Source organism: Gopherus evgoodei, chromosome 5 (assembly GCF_007399415.2).
Source record: "Gopherus evgoodei ecotype Sinaloan lineage chromosome 5, rGopEvg1_v1.p, whole genome shotgun sequence".
NCBI classification, from domain to species: Eukaryota; Metazoa; Chordata; order Testudines; family Testudinidae; genus Gopherus; species Gopherus evgoodei.
Window position 1 is genome coordinate 22,829,562 of NC_044326.1, and position 10,420 is coordinate 22,839,981.

Here is a 10,420-nt window from a genome sequence, read left to right on the forward strand (position 1 = left end):
AACCCCATGAGGATGTGGAGTACGTGCAGCGCTGGGAGAGCTCTCTCCCAGCACTGGCACTGCGACTACACTCACACTTCAAAGCACTGCCGCGGCAGCGCTCCCGTAGCAGTGCTTTGAAGTTTTGAGTTTAGCCATACCCTGAGAAAAAATAAGAACAAAGAAAGAGACATAGGCAACAAGCAAGAAAGCCAAACAGGAGCCTGTTAGTCCAATGTGATTCTAGCTAGATAGTGCTTCTTGGGTCTGGTATTGGCTAAAGATGCTTGGAGTAAGCTAACAAATGGATCCTTTGGTTTTGGTTCCTCCTACATTCAAGGAGCAGGACTTTGTACATTCCTTATAAATAAACAGGATGACAACAAAGAAAATACCAGACCTCCATCAATTTCTACTTCCAGCTCGAACATCCCCCAAGGTCTGAAATTTGACTAGCTGCTGCAAGTTGTAAAGGGGCAACATTATATTCACGAGACAACTGCTTGCAGAAGACTTCACCACAAGTATTAAATCAATGTATTACACTAATATAATACAAAAGAAACCAAGAATTGGGCTTTAGCGATTATCATAGGGCATGATCATTCAGCTATACAGATCAGAAGCCATATCCTATTTTCTCCTTAGCTTCTACTTCTTTGTAACAGACCCTTTTGAGATACTTTTCCTAATGTTTTCAGAGGTAGAAAGATTTTATGGATCTCAGTGTACTGAACACATATATATTCATCAAGATGAACACTGAGCAAATCCATTCATTCTTGTTTAATATCTTTTACCATTAATAGGGTTTCTGGAAAAAAAAGTTTTTTACAATTTTTCATGAAAAAATGGAATTTTCAATTTTTTGACAAAAAATACTAAAACTTATAACATTTTGGGTTTGGGGTAATTTTGGTTTGTTTTTGTTTTTTACTTTTGTTTCCTTTGGTTTTCCTCTTTCCCTTCCACCACCTCCATTTTAAGTGGCAACCATTACAAGGTAAGTGAGGGGAAAGGGAGTGAAAATGAGAAGAAAAACAAATCTGAGAACTGAAAACCCAATGTTTTTTAAGTTTTGGTTTAAAAAATATTTAATATTATAGTTTTAGTCATTGCAAAAATCAGATTGTTTAAAATATTTTGAATTAATTAAATTTTAACCACCTCTACTTGTATAGAGGTGCTGACTACAACTAAATACTTCAAGCTGAAATAAGTTTTTGCACTAAATGAAAGGATTCATCCTCTCTTTGAAGCCAATATGTTCTCTTCAAATTTAGAATACTTACTCTATGAGGAGAGGGTTTTTCTGTGAATTTATAATTAGTCTGTTGGTTAGTTTATTAAAGTTAAATTAAAATATTCTCTTTAAGAATTGCAGTAATTATCTGAAGTTAATCAAGTCATAAGGAAAGAATAGAGTGCTGGGGTATCTAATCTCTGTACAGTGGAATTGTAATGAGAAAGAGAGAGAATATACATGATGGAATGGATGGGTTAGGCAAAATTTTCCGACTTTTTTTTTTGGTGGAAAAATCTTTGAGGAGAGGAACAAGTTATTGTGTGCGTGCATGTATGATTTTCCGTTTTGTTTAAATTGTGTTTCTCTTCCCCACTTTGAGTTTTTGCCGGTAGGAAGACAGTAACAAAGTGTTTTAAAGTGTTACTTTCAGATAGAAAGAAATACTTTTACTTTTAAGAGTACCACTTAAAGTGACATATTGAGAGAAAAAGTAACACTTTTACCTTTAAATGTTAAGTAGGGTTTCCCATTTTAGGGAATAAAGACTGATTAAAAACCCCCAATACAAAAAAAAACCACAGATGCTTATCCAATAAAACCTGGAAAAACACTGGAAATGATGACTTATATCTCAGCTTAGTCAGTATAGTGCAGCAATGCAGCCTATAAGAGCGTGATTTCTAAAGCACACTAATGTGTTGCACATTAATTGGTCTCTATAGACCCCGCTGGAGCACACTACACGGTTCCTAAAGGGTCAAATTTCTCAGAAACGATTTCTAATGTTTTATACAATTTAAATACATTTATTAGTAGTAGTATTTGTATAATCTTGGCTATCAAAACAGGTCGTCTTAGTCTTATGTGTCCAACTGTACAGCTTTGGCAGGAGAGGGAAAACAACATAACTACAGGTAGTACTTTTTTAATGGAATTAAAATGATCTTCAGAAGCTTTTCTAAAAACCAAAATGTTGCTAGGCTAACATCCGATTCTTATAATTTTCCAGGGCTAGAAAAAGTTCTGTATCCTATCAGAATGAGAGAATTCCCAGCTCTTTTCTCTATAGGAAAAAAATTAGATGCTTCTATTTCTCATAGTTCACAGGATATTAGACCTTAAACCTGGCACTAGTCCAAAACTGAAAATTCTCTATGCAATCTCCCAGACCAGGGTCATTTTGGGAAAAAGAAATAAAGACTATGTTGGAGGATTTTTTTAAAAATGCAGGCTGCATGAAAGTTGCTCAAAGATTTTGGAATGTTACAAGTAGTCCTTGTACTACTTGTAACCAGTTAGTAGGCAGAATGTAGGTGACATGGTCAAAGATGCAAGATAAAAATTTATCACCGTCCCAGGTACTGGGTCACCTATGGTGAGAAGAAGAGGGGAAAAAGCTGTATAACAGCCAGTTAGGTCCTGTGTTTGTGACCTCGACTATAAAATATGGTAGTATAGCCTAGTGGCTGGAGTCAATAAGGGCGGCCCTTCCACTCAGGGCAGCATGGCCGATTGGCCCGTTGAGGAAGTGGGGTGTCACTTAGGGGTGTGTGGAAGCCAGGGTAGGGGGACTCAGGCCCTCCTTGCTCCTCCAAGTCCCAGCTCAGGACCCTGAGGATGGGAGGTGGGTCACCACCAAGTCAGTGGGGATTCTCCCAAAACACACTGACTGGTTCTCCAGTTCCCACCCTTTCTCCCTCTGCAATGCACCATGGATCACCCAGGTCTCTGGGTCTCACCCGGGCCTTTGGGGTCCTCAGGTGGTACAGCTCCTGCTGGCATGGTCCCTTCTCTGGGCTCATCAGGCAGCCTGCAGTCTGTCTGGAGCTCAGTGTGCCATGGCTATAGGTGAGGCCTGTAGCAGCTCCCTGAAGAGAGCCTGCTGTCTGCATCCTCCCACTGCAGCAGCCTGCCCCAACTGAGTTGGGCTGCGTCCTTTTATACTCTGACTCCAAGCTGAACATGCACAGCACAGTCGGAGGGGCAGGGCTTCCTCAGTCTGAAAAGCATAGATAGCCTTTCAGGGCTGGTACAGGGTAGGTGTGCACCCCATCACAATCACATAGACACACACACACACGGCAGCAAAGCTGGGCAAAAACTGATTTTTCAGTTTACTGGCAGTTCCAATAAATAAATCAGCAAACCACAACCAAAAATACAGAATGAAACATTGTTTGAGCTGAAATGAGACATTTAATTTGGATTTCAATCTTTTTAAACAGTTCTGTTTTTTAACTTAACACTGAAGAACATTTCAAAATGAAAAGTTATTTCTCCTAGAAAAACTGAAAGCATTTCATTTTGATTTTTTTGGATTTTTAAGGATTTCTCCCCAAAAAATGAAGAATCTGGCAAAAACAACCTGAATCATGAATATTTTGATGTAACCAAATCTGCATTTTCACCGAAAGAAAGGTTTTAGCCAAAAAATGTTATCCAGTTCTATTTGACTGTCTAGGAAATATTGGTGCGTGAAGTGTTAACTTAAAAAAATAATGAAACTCTTCTTATCAAACTGTGCTCAGTGATAACCTTTCCTAGCTAACATTGTATTTGTGATCATACTTTTTCTCTTCCATGAATTTTTATAAGAATTTCTATAAATTTTTATCTCAATTTGTTAATGAAAAACTGAAAAATACAGGCTTAAAATTCTGTGGAAAACAGTTCTGAATTTTCATCTTTTTATTAAAAAATAAATAAGGAGAATGACAGCAGGATATGATAAGAGTTCAGCAAAAAACAATATCTCCACCACCACCACCACCCGCCCCGCCGGCCGCAAATACTAATCCTATAAGGACTTTTCTTTAATAATACAAATTACTTCTTCCCTAATTCTATCCTGTCTACATAAAACAGCATCTCTCATATTGAGTTCAAATATATCAACTACTTTTGTGGGACTTAACAAAAATAAGAAAAACATATTGTCAACCTAAAGTCTCTCTTCCCTCTTTTAACTATATACTTTGTCTTTTATATTCATAATACCACTCTTTCCCCCTAATTCCACCCCAGCAGACAAAACAGTGAAACACTCCATAGACAATACACGTAGGTGTGTTGCCAAGGACAACAGTTTCAGGCATAAATTACTTTGAACTGCAAACCCTTTTATTGCTCTTTATTGAAGGCCATCTGTATGTTGTGATGTTAATTTAAGGCTTTCAACTATCTCTTCTTCACATAGTAATTTAGTGTGTTAGCAAACATCTATATTATAACTGTTTTTCACAATAACTTTCAGATTGCAAACGGGGTATGTGTCAGTATAGCAGCACAAGTTAAAGTTGGACACATGCTTATCAAGTGCAAGGAGCAATTTCTAAAATGTACCTGAATGAGAATTGAAGCAACTTGATATAAAATAAATTAATAATTACACCAGACTACTAGAAAAAGACAAAGAATAAATGGAAGCATGCTCATATAACCAACGTTGTGGGACTTTACAGTAAACCATGAGTAAGAAATCACATTCTTCTAAGATGCAAAGTTTTAGAGTTCAAGGCTTGCAGGGACCATCAGATTATCTAGGCCTTGGCTACACTTGAGAGGTACAGTGCTGTTGGTGGCTTTATAGCGCTTTAACTCACTCCCTGTCCACACTGGCAAGGCACTGGCAAGGTATTTCCCTGGTTACAGCGCTGCTTGTACTCCACCTCCCCAAGAGGAATAAAGAGTATAGCACTACTGCTGCAGCACTGAGGTGCCACCGTAAACAGGGAATAATCTTAGTATGCTGTAACAGACCTCCTGAAGCTTCCCATAATCCTTTTAAGTAAAGATTACTCTCTTTGTTTTGTTGTGAACTCAGGGCTCCCGGAGCTGCTTATCAAAAAAACAAACACAGCTATTGTTTGCTGTGAATGAGCAGAGGCAGGCAGGGGGCTCCCTTTGGAACGCCCACAGCTAGTGTTTGCTTGAAGAGGGAGGAGGGAAGGGGCTTGAGGAGAGAAGCAGCCCGGTGTGCAGGAGGGCGGGGGTGGGTGCTTTTCAGGGAGGCTGCTTATCAGCTACGTTTGCTTTCAGTGAGTGAGAGAGGGGTGGGGGAGAGAGTCAGAACTTGCAAGGCAACTGCTGACAGAGTGTCGCTCCAAAAATCCACTTTCTCTCCCCCCCACGCTCCCTGTCACACTCCACCCCACCCCACCCCCCATTTTGAAAAGCATGTTGCAGCCACTTGAACGCTGGGATAGCTGCCCATAATGCACCACTCCCAATGCCGCTGCAGATGCTGCAAATGTGGCCACGACAGTGCGCTGGCAGCTGTCAGTGTGGACAGACTGCAGCGCTTTCCCTGCTCAGCTGTACAAAGACAGGTTTAACTCCCAGCACTGTACAGCTGCAAGTGTAGCCATACCTCTAGTCTGAGCTCCTGTATCTATCAAGCCACCAACAACACCCAGCAACTTCCACACCAAACCTGACAATCAGAATTAGGCAAAGTATTAAAGGCCTCAGGAGACTACACCATTGTGTGCCACAGGCAGTGAACACCAATGTCCAAGGCCCCTGCAATGGCAAGGAATTGAGTAAGTACATTATACCTAACAAGTGACCTGCTACAAAGGAAGGCAAAAAAGCCCCAACATCTCTACCAATCTGACCTGAGGCCATTTCCTTCCTGACCCCACATAAGGCATTCACTGAGACCCTGAGCATGGGAACAAGACCCAGCAGCCAAGCAAGCACATGAGGCAGAATTCTCAGCACCACTTCAGAGGCTGGCCCACCCTGTGCAGGGTCCCATCTCCCACTGTGCCCATCTATGAAGCGTCAGGGGATGGAAACAAACCAAAATCCCAGAATATATTAGGGGAAGCAGAATAATCCCTTCCTGACCCCTACAGGTGAATGACTGAATCCCTGACCCATGAGATTTTGGAAACATAAGACACGAAAGCCCCCCACTCCTCCACAGGGCTGCTGAGCCAAGCCCCCCACAATGATAGGTGACCCTGTCATGAACATTTCACTCAGATTTCTCAAGCTCTAGCTTAAAGCTAATTAAGTTGTTTGCCCTCCCCTCCCCCTCAACTCCTGTTGGTAGACAGCTCCAGATTCATAGAATCATAGGACTGGAAGTGACCTCAAGAAGTCTTCTAGTCCAGTCCCCTGCACTCATGGCAGGACTAAGTATTATCTAGACCATCCCTGACAGGTGTTTGTCTAATCTTAAAAATCTGCAATGATGGAGATTCCACAATTTATTACAATGTTTAACCACCCTGACAGTTAAGAAGCTTTTCCTAATGTCCAACATAAACCACCCTTGCTTTTTAATTTAATTTAATTTAATTTAATTTAAGCCCATTGCTTCTCGTCCTGACCTCAGAGGTTAGGGAGAACAATTTTTCTCCCTCTTCCTTGTAACAACCTTTTATGTACTTGAAAACTGTTATCATGTCCCCTCTCAGTCTTCTCTTCTCCAGACTAAACAAACCCATGTTTTAAAATCTTCCCTCATAGGTAATGTTTTCTAGACATTTAATCATTTTTGTTGCTCTTCTCTGGACTATCTCCAATTTGTCCACATCTTTCCTGAAATGTGGTGTCCAGAACTGGACACAATATTTCAACTGAGGCCTAATCAGCATGGAGTAGAGAGGAAGAATTACTTCTCCTGTCTTGCTTACAACACTCCTAATACATCCCAGAATGACATTTGCTTTTTTTGCAACAGTGTTACACTGTTGACTCATATTTACCTTGTGATTCAGCACTGGTTAGGCCTGAGCTGGAATACTGCATCCAATTTTGGTCACCACTGTGTAACAAGGATGTAGAGAAACTGGAAAGGATGCAGAGGTCAGTGACAAAGATGATCAAAGGGATGGAATGCAAGCCATCTGAGCAAAGGCTGAAGGAACTGGATATATTTAGTTTGGAAGAGAGGAGGTTGGGGGTGGGGGAAACATGATAGCGGTCTTCAAACATAAAGATTTAGAAAAATCATTCTCTTGCCAGAGGGTAGCACAAGAGGCCATGGGTTCAAACCAGAGCATAACAGCTTTAGATTAAATCTCAGGAAAACTTCCTAACTGCAAGAATGGTAGGACAATGGAACAAACTGCCTGGGGAAGTCGTGGAAGCTCATTCACTACAGGTTTTCAAAAAGAGGCCGGATAGCCACCTGTCTTTTTAGATACAACAAATCCTGCACCTTGGCAGGGGGTTAGACTAGATGACCCATGTGGTCCCTTCTAATCTTATGGTTCTACGATTTTCAATTTTAAAAAGTCTCCTAATTTTGTAGGGTCTTTTCAGCCAGGGCTGATACATTTCTGTAAGAAAAACTGGGATTATCTCTAAGAGCAAGCCAATGTCCCAGCAATAGCCTACCAACACTAATATTACAAATACTACCAAGTTCCAAGTATCAGGGGGTAGCCGTGTTATTCTGTATCCACAAAAACAACAAGGAGTCCAGTGGCACCTTAAAGACTAACAGATTTATTTGGGCATAAGCTTTTGTGGGTAAAAAAAAAACAAAAACCTCATTTCTTCAGTTGCATCTGAAGAAGTGGGTTTTTTACCACGAAAGCTTATGCCCAAATAAATCTGTTAATCTCTAAGGTGCCACCGGACTCCTTGTTTTTATTCAGTTCCATTGACTTCTTGTTCCACAGCTGTTTCATCACCCATTCTCTTGACACCTTAAATTTCCAACAGTGCCTCCACTTCATTATCTGCAAGCAGGAGATCTGGAATGGGGAGTTTTCCTCAATAAGCCAGAGCAGGATCAGACTTGTGAACCTTGCTCTAGCTTCCCTGCTGACTCCTTCCATATTTTAAACTACGAATACCAAAGGGGCATGCTTTTCCAATTAAGCTTTGAGTTTTAACAGGCAAACATATGATTCTATGTACCATACTGCAAAACAGCTTTAAAAAAGACCTGTAAATGCTTAGCTTTGCAATCCAGTTCTATGCTTGATAGCCAAATGGGAATTGCTTTCATACTTGCCACACAACTGTTGACCTATTTGTTACTGCTAACTCATGTATCACTTCTTCCTTCTGTTGAAAGTATGATACAGCAGAGGTAAAAACAAGTTATGCTGCCAGGATTTAGCAGGCAGATCAGATTGCGTTTAGGAAAAAGAAAACTCTAAAATTATTGTTGGAATAGGGGAAAAAAAGAGGAGTTTCTGAAGCTTGATCTACACATAGCTTTTGTACCAGTATAGCTATTTTGGTTAGCAGTATTATTTTTTTACTGGAATAGCTATTAGTACACCCTCTAGCATGGATGCAGTTATACCAGAATATAGGTGCCTTACTCTGATACAGCTTATTCCCCTTCCTATACAGAAATAGCTCAACCCACACAAAGCACCCTTATATTAATATAACTGCATCCATACTAGGGGGATAGTACCAGGCCAGTCCTTACTTATAGACAGCTTCCCAACCTGAAGCAAATACTCACCAGCAACCGCACACCATACAACATAAACACTAACCCAGGAACCTATCCTTGCAACAAAGCCCGATGCCAGCTCTGTCCACATAACTATTCAAGTGACACCATCATAGGACTATCCCCCTAGTATGGATGCTTGTTAAACTAGCAAAACTTGTACGTGTAAACAAGCCTTAAGAAACTAATGTACTGTTATAATTTAAGACCATCTCTGAGGAGTTTACATCCAAAGTTGACCTAATTTGAAATTGGTACATAATGTAGGGGACATTTTGTAACAATATCCTACATGAGAGAGCAGTTTCTCAACCAGGAATATGTGTACCCCTGGGGGTATTTAGTGGTCTTCCAGCGCGTACATCAACTCATCTAGATATTTGTCTAGTTTTACAACAGTTTACATAAAAACAGGGCTGGCTCTAGCCATTTCGCCACCCCAAGCACGGCGGCACGCCACGGGGGGCGCTCTGCCACATGCCAGTCCCGCGGCTCCGGTGGATCTCCCGCAGACGTGGCTGCGGAGGGTCTGCTGGTCCTGCGGTTCCGGTGGAGCATCCGCAGGCATGCCACGGGATCAGCGGATCCTCCACAGGGACGCCTGCAGGAGGTCAACCGGAGCCGCCTGCCGCCCTACCAGCAACCGGCAGAGTGCCCCGTGCAGCTTGCCGCCGCAAGCACACGCTTGGTATGCTGGGGCTGGAGCCGGCCCTGTATAAAAAGCACTAGCGAAGTCAGGACCAACTAAAATTTCATAGGTTTCAGAGTAGCAGCCGTGTTAGTCTGTATCCGCAAAAAGAACAGGACTGCTTGTGGCACCTCACACCTTCTATGGGTCATCTTAATTATCACTTCAAAAGTTTTTTTTCTCCTGCTGATAGCTCATCTCAATTGATTAGACTCTTCCTGTTGGTATGCATACTTCCACCTTTTCATGTTCTCTGTATGTATAAATATCTCCTATCTGTGTGTTCCATTCTATGCATCCGAAGAAGTGAGCTGTAGCTCACGAAAGCTCATGCTGAAATAAATTTGTTAGTCTCTAAGGTGCCACAAGTACTCCTGTTCTTTTTGCGGATACAGACTAACACGGCTGCTACTCTGAAACCTGTCATTATGCAAGGCACTGCATTTAGCTGTAAGGAGTGGAAATCCATCAACTTCCTGAAAAACCTCATACAGATACAGACAAACATCATCTTCCTTTCCAAATGCAAACAGAAGGACATCATATCAAAAGGACTAAAGGTAAAAAATCCATTACAATCTACATATCACACAGACTATGCTGACAGATTGTGCCACACACTCTCAAAGAAACTGCGAAACCACCTGATCAACATCTGACCCAGCAAACAGGGGAACTCTCTCCTGTTCAGCAAACTGAACTCTCACAAGTAGATACTCTCATGAAAAACCAACCTTCTACACAAACTTCCTCATGGATAGACTTTACGAAAACTAGACAAGCCATTTACAACACAAATTTTGCTTCTCTACAAAAGAAAAAGGACACTAAACTGTCTAAACTGCTACATGCCACAAGGAGCCACAACAATAGCTCTCTTAACCCACCCAACAATATTGTTAATCTTTCCAGCTATTCTTTTAGCCCAGCAGAAGAAAATCTGTCCTATCTCAGGGCCTCTCCTTTTGTCCTTCCAGACCCATGAACATGATACAATTCTGTGGTGACCTAGAATCCTACTTTCGCCGTCTCCGACTCAAAAAATACTTCCAACACACCTCTGAACAATGTATTA

The 10,420-nt window shown here is 41.4% G+C and overlaps 1 long non-coding RNA gene across 1 annotated transcript; it reads right to left on the reverse strand.

Annotated features, from left to right (window-relative positions):
• Positions 1-328: 328 nt before the first annotated feature.
• On the reverse strand, positions 329-9,897 carry LOC115651889. The gene is made up of 4 exons (XR_004000481.1): positions 9,785-9,897; positions 6,502-6,505; positions 472-478; positions 329-339 (listed from the first exon to the last, which is right to left on the reverse strand). It is a non-coding gene; the product is annotated as an uncharacterized LOC115651889 (long non-coding RNA).
• Between the last annotated feature and the right edge of the window lie 523 nt (positions 9,898-10,420).